Source organism: Solanum dulcamara, chromosome 6 (assembly GCF_947179165.1).
Source record: "Solanum dulcamara chromosome 6, daSolDulc1.2, whole genome shotgun sequence".
NCBI classification, from domain to species: Eukaryota; Viridiplantae; Streptophyta; class Magnoliopsida; order Solanales; family Solanaceae; genus Solanum; species Solanum dulcamara.
This window is the reverse complement of record NC_077242.1, coordinates 34,890,556-34,905,051: the sequence shown is the minus strand read 5'-3', so window position 1 is coordinate 34,905,051 and position 14,496 is coordinate 34,890,556.

The following is a 14,496-nucleotide window of genomic DNA, read 5'->3' as shown; positions in this document are numbered from 1 at the left end:
CTAGCTCTAGAATTGGCAACCGTGAAAGGAATATGTTTCGACAATTGAGTGAACTTTAGTCCATACTCTCTCAAACTCATGTTACCTTGCCTCAAGTTGATAATTTTTTGGAACTTAGATTTCCTCAACTCCAATGAAAAGAAATGATCAAGGATTACAACCTTGAATTCCTCCCAATCAATGGGACCATTATCCCTACACCTCTCACCCTTCCACTGATTGTACCAAATCTGAGCAACTTCCTTAAGTTGATAAGCAGTCAAGTCCACCTTCTCCATTGAATCAATCCTCATGATATCCACGATCTTAAAAATACCCTCAAAAACTCTTCTGGGTCCTCATCCACATTAGAACCATGGAACTTAGGAGGATCATATGAGTAAAGTCACGAACTCGACTAGGAGTCGTACCAACATTTAGATTCATGGGGAAAAAAACTCTTGGTTAGCTTGTGCGACCATGGCTTGGACAAGCACTTGAAAAGCCACTAGAAATTTGGCATGTGAAATTTGCTTGGCTAAAGAGCCATTGGGTACTTGTGGAGCTTGCTGCTCCTTATTCATATTCCTACTTACAAGAGCTTTTTTTAGAGGCATGATTCTGTAATCACAAAGAGAAAGCATTAGAAGGGAAAACCTTAGAGTTCAATTGTTTTGCAAGACATGAAAATGATGGAAGAAGTAAAGTTTCCTAAATGCCTTATAACCTTATTATAAGACCCATAAATCAAAAAGTCAGAACAAGGGAAAACTTTCAAGAGGGTGGATTGTACCAGCTTCTACGACTCAACCTACTAGTCATAAGTACTTCTAAAAGTTATAGGGCTGACTCATAAAAGTGATATTGAGGTGGGAAATTAAATTAAGTGAGGGAAAGAATCTATGAGGCAAGGTTATGACTCATAAAAAGTGTGACTAGTCGTAGACATGACTCGTAAAAGTAGTTCATAGGCTCAGTTCTCAGGGTTTCTCAGACCCTGCAGGACGAGTCCCATCTATAAATCCTAAAAGAGTTTATGACTCATAGAGATGATTCGTAGGGAAGGTTTAGCGAACCAAAAATCAATGAATTTTCAGGCCTTACAGGACGAGTTATTTCTATGACTCGTCAATACCTCTATGACTCTCATAAGGACCAAATCATAGGGTCTATTTGGCAAGTTTTAAAGAAGGATATTTTGGTCCTTCCCTATGTTTTATCTGTAAGTATGGTCATTTTGGGGACTAAATCTTCCCTATTTACTGATCCTAAGTTTTCCCAAACCCTTCATTTTCACAATAACCCCAATTGACCAAAACCCTTCCCTCTCAAGGCTTCCTTCATCTCCAAGCAAATTTTTGGGGTTCGTCAATATCAAGTTCCTCTTCCAAACTCAAATCAAAATCTATCAAGGTATGTGGGTACTTATTTATGGGTTCTTCCACCTATGGTGACCAAAACTCTTTTCTACTTAATAGCATGAATCATGATTAAGCCTTTGATTATTGGTCTATTTTGATACAATATGATTTCAAATGTATAGATTGAAGGTTGGAAAGTATTTTCTCTACTTAGTTCCTTAAATATTCTTGAGATTCATGGTGGGTTGTTTAAAGCATGATTTCAATTGATGAATTTTATAGTGTTTATGCATGATTTCAATTACATATATAGTGGAGAGTTGAATTGACTCGAACCCACCTAGTTTTACTCTATTTTCACTGAAGCATGACTTGAAGGTTATGGACTCCAATTATATGTTTATGAAAGCTAATGACTATGATTATGGAAGTTTTTCAATAAAATAATGAATGTTGGTGGAAAGTTTTCTCACCTAAGCTAATGGATTTTCTATGCGATAAGGACAATTCTTGCATATTTGAGTCCCAAAGGTTTTAAGGAGTTATTCTACCGAATGATGATTTGATGTTTCAAACTATATGTATGTTTATGTTACTATAATATACTATTCCATGGAATTTCACTTAGCACCGAATAGGCCTTGAGGTGGGATTTGGTAAGGGAATTCTAGTAACAACCTCATATTTCATTAACTATGTGCCACAATAAGAGCCCTTGTAGGCTAGGCTAGTGGATCCACAAATGGCCATTATACGATAAATAAATGAATGTTGATGGAATTCTACCTTGGCAAGTAGTCTCGCATTCTAATGTAGGGAGTTACATTGGATTCCATGTTATAGCTCACATGGTCTTAATGTCGATCATAGTCATTTTCCCATAAATGAGTGTTTCAAATATTATTTACTTGATTACTTATGCATGCACTCACTTATGTACTTTACTTTATGAATGCCTTAATGTTTTCCATTGCATTGCATCCCTACATACTTAGTACATTCAAAATACTAACGCATACTCTTTCCTACATGATATCACCATGTAGGGACCGGTACTCCTCCTCATTCTCCTCTATGTGGTTAGTTGGGATCGTTGAAGGCTACTATTTGGTGAGTTCCCATGTTTTGGGAACAATATTCCTTTTCTTTCTAGCTTATGTTATATAGAGATATTTGGATGTCATTATGGTACTTCATTTCTATTTTAAATTAAGGGTGAGTTAGGAACATGTCTTAGTCCCCTCCAAGTCTAAGACTAGAGGTATTATAGGATAAATGTAAGACAAATCTTGACTATTGATGTTTTCTGTGATATTTCCCCATAGTCCCACTTTCCCCTTTTACTTCTACTTTTCAATTAATTGTCATTACCTATGAAAGGCTAAATAAATATTAAGAGTCTTGGTTGAGGTATCTTTGGGTTCCTTATTCCCTATATTATGTCTAGGTCCTAGGCTTGGTCATGACACTCATATTCTTAGAAGTGGCAGGCTTCACACCCATGAACAAGACTTTACTTGACGCATCATGTTAGACTCCCTAGAACACCTTAAAACCATGTACTATAATATCAAGTTTGTCATAATCTAAGCTTGAGCCTATAGATGACATGGCGATTAGGATCCTAAGAGATCTCAACCAAGCCTCTTAGCATATCATATATGAGCATATATAAGGTACATAAGAAAATCAGATAAAACATGAATGCAGAATAGAAGTCTCAATAAGAAAATCTCAAAGTAAGGGAGATCAAGCTAAAATCTCCAAATAAATGTGACAACATAGACATATCAAATCTAACATGCCTCTACTAGTCTAAATGGAGTGTAGGACAAGATCTTATCTCACCAAATGTAATGAGTAAAATTCATAAGAACCATAAAGGAAAATCATAAATGTTGTGTCCTCGAATCATGAGGACTAACCAATAAGTAGATAGTAACTCAAGATCTAGCCACAAATGGGATGTGTAGATTGGTCGTCAAATCCTACATTATGATATAATGTAGGCAAAAATTATGTGCTAGTACATGAAATATAGTAATTACATGAGAAACATGCATAAATAAAAATAAACAGGCATAACCAATATGAACATGTGATGTATGACCAAATAACTTGAAAACATAAAATAATACTTGAAAACACTTGAAAGCATTTAATAAGGTCAATGCATCATAAAACATTATTTAAAAGACTTATAAGAATAAGCATATACATATGTAGGATATTAATCATAACCAACATTTAAGTCCGTGTGAGCTATAACATGGAATCAGATGTAACTCCCACACCAAGAAGAGATAGGCAACTTTCCAAGGTAGACTCCATATAAACATGAACATGAGCTATATGTGGATCAACTAGGTAGCCCACAATGTCACCTATGGGGGCACATAGTTTGGAACTAGGAGTTACTACTAGGGCTCCCTTGTAGAGTCCCCACCACAAAGTTCTCTCAGTGCTAAGTTAATCCCTACGGTATACAAAAATCATTAGGAAAGGCAATAATAAACCAATCCATATCATAAAATACATCATAAGAATAGCTTCTTGAAAATCATGATCATAACATAAACATGTAAACACTTACCTTTCTAAGCATCTAAATCATAATTCTTTCATATTATGAGAAAACCTTTCACAATTCATGGTTACTAGCTTATAAACATACTTGAATCATAATTCATAACTTTTATAAATCATACCTACTACTTCATAAAATCTATGATTATAAACCCATAGTTTAAGCTTGAAATTCATAGATAATGCATGGGTCCTTACAAATCTCATTGAAAATATGTAATTGAAATTAAATCATGCATGAATAGATCATTTTAATTGAATAAAACATAATTGAATTGATCCAATGCAAATTGATCAAAACTAGGGTTTAGGAGAAATTCATAAAAAGAGATAATTGAGAAACCTTTGGGGGTCCATGGATGGAAGAGGATCCATAGATGAATTTCCACATACCTTTATAATCAAAGCCCAAAATAAAGCTTTAAGCAATGGGAGAATTGATTTGATCTTGAAACCCTAGCTTGGAGGAGAAAATTGATCCTTGGGAGAGAGTTCTAGTGAGAGAATTATTACATGAAGTAGTTTTAAAGGGAATTTAGAAATTTTGAAGGAATTGGGTACTTATAGGCTTAGTAAAACCCCTAAAAATGAGATATATTAAGCATTGATAGGATAGGAAATATCTAAAATACCCTTCATTAATTTCTATCGGAATGACCTACGAACTACAATTAAGGACCTACGGATTGTAGGTCTAGTGATGGGTCATACCAGGGGTTTGTAGAACACCAGTCCTAAAATGTCCCAACTTGTAGGACCATAACCCTACGAGACGTAGGAGATCATACGGGTCGTAAGAACCCACTGTAGGACTAGTGCACCAAAACTTGAGCTAATGGAAATTGCTGATTCACTCTGTAGTTCAAGCTTATGGATCGTCGATGGGTCTATAGATCGTCAAATCAACTCACAAGTTTCTCTAACATTTACTCAAATTCCCATCATTTCTTTTTCTACGTCCCATCAATTCTTCTACGAGTAGTAGGACCCTCTCGTCATGCCAACTTTTTCAAAACCCAAAATACTCAGTCTCTAAACTGGTTCTATGGGTCCTTCTGATGGGTCATAGGACTTCCTACGGTCTATAGGAAGCCCTCGTAGAGTGAATTCACACTTGGGATAATTCCAAACCCTAAGTGCCTTTTGTACGAAACCTTTAAATAGTCTGTAGAACTTTCTATGACTCATAGGTCAGCTTATGGGAAGTATGTCATGCCTCGTGCCTACACCCTAGATGTTGTTACACCCCATACTATTGAGCTCGAAAGGTCTCTTAAGACTCTTAGAAGTTATCAGGGGAGTCGGATAATTTACAACGTTATTAAACAACTCTAAGGAAGAGAGAATGTGATACCCCATAGTAGGGAAGGTTGGAAATAAGGTCATGAGAAGTCGGAAGGAGTTGGAGGTCGAGTAATAAGTCGTAGAACTTGATTTACCTATGTAATCTACTAACTTAAATGTTTTACATACTTGAGCTACTTCAGGATATACCAAGCTTACGAAGCACGGATTACATAGGCTCTTAAAATAAGACGAGATTACGAACCCACGAGGAGGAGGGGAAGATGACATGTGGCAGCCAATGAAGGCATGACACGTGGCAGTACCTCAAGCAGAAAGGTGACCCACCTGCTTGAGGCCAAGTAGGTGACCCACCTGCTTGGGGGAGGTGGGCCCCACTGCCACATGGCAGCCCCACCTTGCTTGCATGGACACGGTGCCTTAATAGGGGTTGGACATATTTCACCTCTTGGGAACACCCATATATGTGTATATGTAACTTATACAGCAGTTCCTACACTTAAACATCAGCCAAAGATCAAGAAAACAAACCCTAATCCTAGAGAGAAAAACGTGATGGCTTGGGGAGAAAAATAAGGTAAGTCCTAATTTTGCTCCATAAATTAATTATCTAGAGCATACCACGATGGTATAGAGGTATTAATACTATAAAATCATGGCTTGGTGCAGCCCAAAACGGACAGCAAGCAGCCACGTCGTTTAAAAAGCACTAGAAAAGTTCCGAGGCACAATTTTGGCGAGTTTTGGCCAATTTTGGATAAGGTAAAGCTTCTCCTTTAAATTTGGAATTTATGGGGTCATTATGAAGTGTATTATACACCTTTTATACTGCTGGAAGTGTAATAAAGTCGTGGAAATGCTCGACATTTGAAATAAACTAAATTGGAATCGTTATAGTTAAATTGTAGTCGAAATGAGGCATTGTGCACGTGGGAGCTGCTGATGGTCGTGTGGTGGTGTGTTTCAGGTCCTAAAAGGGTACTAAATGAGGTGGGGGAGCATATGGTTTCATCCACATGACCCCCCGCTTCGTACAGTTAAAGGTTTTGCAAAACGGAGACTAGAAACCTTATTTTGATATCGTAGTTTCGAGCGAGTCATTTGGAGTTTATGTTGTATATTGTTGGTGTGGATTTCTTAAACATATGCTGCAGTTTATTGTTTTTGGTTGGCTGTAGGTATTAGGAGTATAATTGGAAATTCGGATAGGGCACATTATAGGGGAGATGCTGCCCGATTTTCATTAACACCTTAACTAATTAAAGAACTAGTCGAGGAGACGAACAAGGAAATAGATTCCATGAATACTAAGGTGCAACTTAAGATGATGGAAAGTCAATAGTGATTGATATTCTTATTACTTTCATGTTGAATAGGTTCAAAGGATGACGAGGCGATCGGAATAAAGAGTAACTCATAAGAGGTATGTGAAGCTTTCTCTTGGCATATTTTTTGGAATAAGTATGTAAAGCTATTTTTCTTCCCTTTTGGCATGTCTTAAACTTAAGTAAATTGTATGTGAAATGATAGGATAATTCCATTCCCATAACTCTAAGTATGCCTCATAATCCCTTTCCACTGCTTAGTATTGGAACTCCTGCACGGATTGAGTATTGCCTATTAAGGCTTCTACATGTTAACAAGTAGTGTGTGGAAAGCTATCTCTCCCTTATATTGACATGTACTTGATATGAAAATGAGATTATGATGCCATAGTTTTTCACCAAGCCCCGGGATGGGCCAGATGTGAAATATGTACAGGATGACCACATGAAGGGAAGTACAGACTATATAAAGCTTACTCTCTCTCTTTTCTGGCATGTCTTAGTTGTAAGTGAAATATGATATGAGCTCCGGGGTAACTCCATTCTTAGCATCTCCTATTTACTTTTGAATATCGAAATCTTGTAATAGTTGAACTAGTTCTCTGGAAACTTCTATGTATTAAGGAGATAATGAATGTACGGGCTCCAAGCCTTAAAGACTATATGATACTAAGTATTTCTGATTCCATAAATGATTTGTCCCTATGTTAATACATGTCTAGGGTCCCTAAGGTTACAATTGAGATAGCCCATAATGGTATTTAGAGGATACTCGAGATAACTACACTACTACTCGGGTCCTCAAGTAAAATCTTAACTTTCTTATTCTGTCGAGTCTCTGATAATGATTTAAATTGCATATGGTTACTCACTACTCTACTCGTGTATACTGTAACACTTTTTCTCCGAGTTCCGAGCCGGTTATCAGATTCATGCTCAATTCCATTGCATTGTCCACCGCCCCTCCCTAGAGGGTCGGGTTATATATATATATATATGATGATGTGTTGTAACAAAGTGGTGATGGAATGGGGCCTATGATGGTTTTATAGGTGTGATTCACCATACCCCTGAAAGGGCCGTCTATATGGTAGAATTTGAGCATGCATGCTTTTATAAATCACAGAGTACAAGTACAGGTTCCTTGTATGACATTTTATCCCCTGCTTCTCTATTTCAGAGATACTTCCAGTTGTGTTATGTTATATTTTACATACTCAGTACATATGTCGTACTGACCCCCTTTTCTCAAGGGGCTGCATTTTATGCCCGCATATACAGATACAGGTTTTGGGATTCCATCAGCTTAGGATTCTACTCAGTTTAGCTGGAAGAGGCTCCATTGTATTGGAGCTTAGTTTTTGGTACTGACCACTGATGTATAAAATTGTTTTTTCTATTTAGGGATACGACGGAGGCTCTGTCCTACCATATGTTGTCGTTAATATTTTTAGAGGTGTGCAGACATGTATATGTGGGTTATGTATGTCGATTTGGTTCAGCTGGGTCTACATGATGTATGGTATATGTTATTATGTTATGGCAGCTTTATTGGCTTGCGTGCCCTTTCATGTTATGATACAAATGAAAGAGGCTATAGATATATGAAATGTTATGACCCATGGGGGTTCTCATATACGTATCATGTTGTTTGTAGTCCGGTTTGACTACACTTAATTTATATGCATTATGTGTCTATAATCTGATTTGACCACAGCTAAGAGATATGTATACGAGGGTCCAGGTTGGACCCCAGTCGTGGCCTACGGGGTTAGATCATGACAGAAGTGGTATCAGAGAAGTTCATCCTTAGATTATCTACAGACCGTGTCTAGTAGAGTCTTGATTATCGATGTGTTGCGCGCCACATCTATAAACAGGAAGCTACAGGACATTTAAGATGTTACATTTCTTTCACATCTGAGATCGTGCTATAGATCCGAGTCATAGAAAAATTCCTTATACTAACCTTGGATCTTAACAAAAGGACGACATCAACCGAAGGAAGTAATTGACGACATGGGACATTACAAAGCATGCAGGTAAGTAAAGTAAAGGCACAAAAAATATCTATTGGGGTAAGGTATAAAACAAAAAATTGAAATGTAAAGTCGAAACCTGAAAGGAAAATAGACTGGAAAATGCAACAGATGCAGTTTGAAGTTGAACGTACGAGGTAAGTCCAGTATTTTGATATTATTATTGATATTGAAAGCCCCGTGTGGCTGCGATATGAGATGATATTGAAAGCCCTGTGCGGCTGCGATATGAGATGATATTGAAAGCCCTGTGCGGCTGTGATATGATATGAATATATATATATATATAGATAGATAGATAGATAGATAGATAGATATGTGTTGGCCCTGTGAGGCATTGTTGGTATTTTCTACGTGCAGGTTGTGGGATAGTAAGAAGTGTAGAGGAAACTCTGCTAAAATTTTCCCACAATAAGAAAAAGGGAACAAAACATAGCTTTATAACATATCTTGGAAATTGATACCGAGTACCCATATTATGCTAAATTAAAGTTGTAAGAGGTACTCTTCATGTCGTCGATAAGGGGCACCATTTTTACTTGGGAAAGTTTATTTCAGAAAAATAAAAGTCTATCTGAGCAGTACAGTTCAGACCGCAGTATCTCCAGCCGTAACTGTGCTGTAGAAAACAAAGTATGGGGTGAGGCATAAGGTGGATACAACTTATCACCCACAAACCAGTGGGCATGTTGAGGTCTCTAATAGGGAGGTAAAGTAGATACTGCAAAAAACTATTAATGCACAAAGAAAAGATTTGTCAGCAAAGTTGGATGAGGCATTATGGGCATACAAAACTTCTTATAAAACACCCGTTGGGACATTCCCATATCAGATGCAGCAAAGTTGGATGAGGCATTATGGGCATACAGAACTTCATATAAAACACCCATTGGGATTTTCCCATATCAGATGGTATTCGGTAAAGCATGTCACTTACTAGTGGAGTTAGAACATCAAGCCTATTGGGCAATAAAGAAGCCGAATCTTGACCCAGAGTTAGCAGGACGGAAGCAGTTAGATCAATTGCATGAGTTAGAAGAGTTTAGGCTACATGCCTATGAAAATGCAAATCTGCATAAAGAGAAAACAAAGAGGTGGCATGGAAAGCATATTGTCACTCGCAACTTTGAACTAGGGCAAAAAAGCACTCCTCTTCAACTCTAGACTCAAGCTCTTTCCAGGAAAGTTGTGGTCCAAGTGGAGTGGCCCTTTTGAAGTAGTTCGTATAACACCGCATAGAGCTATAAAACTATGGAATACAATGAAGACGTCCACAATTTTGGTAAATGGACAAAGAGTTAAATAATACTTTGGTGATGATGTTGACCGTGATGAGGAAGCTATAGAACTGGAAGATGAGCAAAGGAGTAGTTGGGTCATGCCGTGGTGGTAAATCAGGTACTACACGGAAGGCAACCCATGAATTGTATTAGGACTTAAATTTTGAAATTTTGCTTTTTCTTTTGTATTTTAGGGTAGAATTTGATTTTATGTTATTTTTCTTGGTAATATTAGGAATAGAAAAGGTTCTAGAAAAAAAAATCATTCCACGACCAAAACTAAGGCGCTGGTTGGGAGAAAACCCACCATGTTTTTAGTTCTAATGGTGTGTGGTTGATGCACAGATTGACAGAAGCCAATTTGGAGTAAAAGGGAGCAAACGCGCAAGAAAAAAAAGTAAAATTCGGAAACCTAGCGAGCTGGCGTTCCACGCCAGGACCCAAACTACTGAGGTATTGGACAAGCACTCTGCAGGCGCGCTGTGCTAGGGTGAAAACAACAGAGGGAATAGACGGGCTCTATATTGGAGCACCGTGCCAAACCTAAATGAGCATTTTCTAGGTGGGGCGCGACACTAGCGCACTACGCCACTAACATGCTAGTGTCGGGTTCAGGTGTAAAATCAGAAAAGAAAGTTTAAAAAAAAAAAAACCTCCCACTACCCCCATTATCTCCACCTAAATTCTTCCACTACCCTACCCCCACTTTCCTACAACCTTTCCCCTTCATATCCCCACTTTAATTTCTCTAATATAGACCCTTCTTCACAACCTACATTATCCTACACAACTACTAAAACTCCAAAACACCACTTTGTCTTCCTTGTCTAGCCACCCACCATTCTCAAAACCCCACCATTGTCTAAATTTGATTTTCTCTCTCTATAAACTCTTCCTTCATCTTCTCTAATGGCATCTAAAGGAAAGCAAGTAGAAGGAGGAGTGGGTCACAAAAGGTCTTGAAAAAGTAGGGTGTCTTCATCGGTGAAACCAACATGTTCAAGACTACCACCGCATCGGTTCGGCAAGCAAGCGGTAGAGCAACATGGGTTAGATTGGTTTGAGTCCCAAAAAGAGGCAAACTATATGGAAGATGAGTATGTCAATAAGCGTAGGCTGCAGGCAGAATTTCCTCGAATTCATGAGATGGTGTACAATTTGGGTCTTCAATACATATTTGAGGACCAAGGTAAGTGCAATTTGACTCTTGTACATGAATTTTATGTGAATTGGAATACTGAATAGTCTAGTAGAAATAGGGTGGAAGTTAGGGGTAAGACTACATGTTTTACCACTCGAGTTTTGAATGAATTCTTAGGGATTACCCATTGTGACTATTCCGAGTGTTTAGATATAAAAGAATAACCCCCATATAAAGACATTCATCACACCTTGTGCGGTGTTAATTCTATTACATGGTGGGATAGGGCAAAAGACACCAGAAGGCACTTTACACTGTAATATGCACATCTCAATAGTGAGGCTCGGGTGTGGTTGAAAATAGTTTGTAGTGTATCTTTCTTGGTAAATACATGTTTGATGTGACAAAGAACAGGGTTGTTTTAGTTTTTTGCTAGATAAAATAGTTGCAAGTGAATTTTGGGTCTGTGCTACGCCATAACATGATGAAGTTCCGCAATAACAAGAGGTTGCATTTTTTCTATGACAATATAATTACCCATCTCTTGCGGTCTGAGGAAGTTGGGAGGAGGTTCATGATTTGTGCGCACCAAGGGTTACATACTTGGTATGTAATAGGGTAGATGTGATTGAGACTAAGGCTCAAGACACAGCTCATGGGCTTGTATTATCGACTGTCGACCAGCAAGCACGTAATGATAGCTAGATGGGGAGAATTTTTGGTATGGCTGAGTTGCAATTGCGTAATGGTGGTCATCCGATGATGGATGAAGAGATGGCTAAATTAGTTGATTGCTATCCTCTTACAGATAGTGCCATATATATGTACCAAATGGGCCCATCCTTTTAGGAGCCCATGGATAATAATGAGCTCAAAGGTTGATAAGATGGGCGGTGATGATGAAGATGAGGAGCCATATGATATTGCTACAACTGCTCTTATGGTGGTGGATGACACTGCCCCTACTGATGGCGGCGATGACGACTAGCTGTTCAGGGAATTCCTTTTTTCACTCTTAGACTATGAATTGAATTGTGCACTGGGGATAGTGCTTTGTTTAAGTGTGGGTTGGGAGTTGGAATTCTAATTGTATTGTTGTATAGATTTTGTTTAGTGCATATTTATTTTGGGTTCCTTAGAAGTTGTTTTCAGTTCTTTAGCCAAGGATAGTTCCATTTGAACCGTACAAAAAAAAATGTCATAGGTCTAAGTTTGTCTTAGTTTAGTAACGTTGCTCTATGATAGATGGATGACGACCGTCTTAAGAGTATTCGTCGTCATTGTGTCTTTTTGTAGATATGGTGTCTAACTAGGCTGCACACTTGGATGATATAAAGCATGGTATGAAATGAAATGAAATGACTAGTTTAAGACACCTAAGTTCTTGTATTCAACTCAAGCAATGCATGCTTAATATTAAATTCATATGCTTGTATAGTTGGTAATCTTTAGGTGTCTGACTAGGTTGCACATTTGGATGATGTAAAGCATGGTATAAAATGACTAGGCTGACTAGGCTTACGAATACAAGAGCTTAGGTGTCTGACTAGGCTGCACACTTGGATGATGTAAAGCATGGTATGAAATAAAATGAAATGACTAGTTTAAGACTCCCTTTTGATCATAGACATTGCTTTCATAAATATTTATTTTGAGTTAAAGCTTTCAAGTCAAACTTCATTGAAAATATAGTAAAACTAGGTGGGTTCAAATCACTTCAAATTTTAAATATGTATGTAAATGAAATTATGTATAAATACTTTGAAATTCATCCAAAAAAATCATGCTTTAAACAACCCACCATGAATTTCAAGAACCTTTAAAGAGATAAATAGAGAAAATATTTGAAAACCATCATTTCATACATATAAAATTATTTTGCATCAAAATAGACCAATAATAATTAGTTTAACCATGATTCAAGCTATTAAGTAGAAATAAGAATTACCCATAAGAAAATCTTATTTGAAATTAAGAGATTTTGTTGAAACAAATTTGGACTACATGGGTGGAAGAACCCGTGGATAAACACACACATAACTTAGAGTAAAGCTTAAAGAAAATAAACATAATTTATCATATAATCAAAATATTTTAGGCATTAGAGTGGAAGGAATATTCTCATTGAGCCCTTACATACGCTAATATAAGATAGGTATTTAAACTTCAAATACTTAATAATCTATGCATTAGGAATCGTGATATAAAAACCCATAAAGTGTCATACTTGAATTAAATAGAAGACTTTTATCATTCAATTGGGCTTCATGGATGAAAGGATCCATGAATCAATGCCCACATACCTTAGATCTGAAGCTTTACTCAGAATCATAGGACTTAATGAACACACTTGAATCCCTTTTCTTTTCACCGAAGCGTTTTGTGTACTATCCGGAGTATATGAATCACCAGAATAGTATTTCTACACTACTAAAACCTAAAATAATATTTTGAGAATGAATAAAGAAGTGCATAGAGAGAAGGGTTGCATGAGAAAGCTTGATGAACAAAATAATGAAATATGATGGGTATTTATAGGTGTGAAAGAGGGACCTAATAATAATTAAAATAATTATAAAGAAAAATCTAAAAATTTAATGAAGGATTGTGATTTAATGGGTGATGTCAAATGGAGGACTATTGAAATCATGGGTGATGTCAAATGGATCTAGATCTTCCATGATTGGTGAGATGAATCTTCTTTTTACGGAATACCTTTATTTGGAGCTATGTTTGAACATGATAACTTCTTAATTAGGATTTAGTGTCTTCGTAAGAATTATAGTTTTAGACATTTTCTTTAATTTCATTTAAGAATCAACTGATTTGGAGTATCGTACAGTGAGATATGATTTTTCTTCTACAAATACTCTATTTTGTCACAACACCAGGTCTTGCAAAGATTAATTTATTTGACCTACTTAGCCTTCGAATATTAAGTTATTGTCCTTACAAAAGTTGTAGGTAATAACGTTGGAGCTATTCATAAATTTGAATCACCTAATTTAAACCATCCTATGAAAAGGTATACCCAAAATACGGAAGCAGTATCATTTTTGCCGAGAATTAAAACACCATATACAACATTTTTAGGGGGTGTTACAGGCACGTATCCAAGTGAAAGGATTGATAACTTATATGGTTGCTAACTGAATGATGTATATGAGTTTACTGTGTTACAAAGTCAGTCCTTGAGGTTAGGAGGTGTTGAACTAGTCATGTGGGTATATGAAATGAGAACATGCTTAGTAAGATTCCCATTGTGTAGTCAAGTCGAATTACCTTATATACATGTTGTGTCATTGTCCATGCATAAGTCAGGTCTTTATTCAAGGATGAAAGAAAATCTAAGTGTAAGGTGGTGATCTTAGGCATATTTATTTTCCCATATGCCTTGTTTACCCATATTTAATAGTTGTTTTGAGAATATTTTAGAAACATAATTGCATATTTTAGATAGAATGAAGAACACGTGTGCAC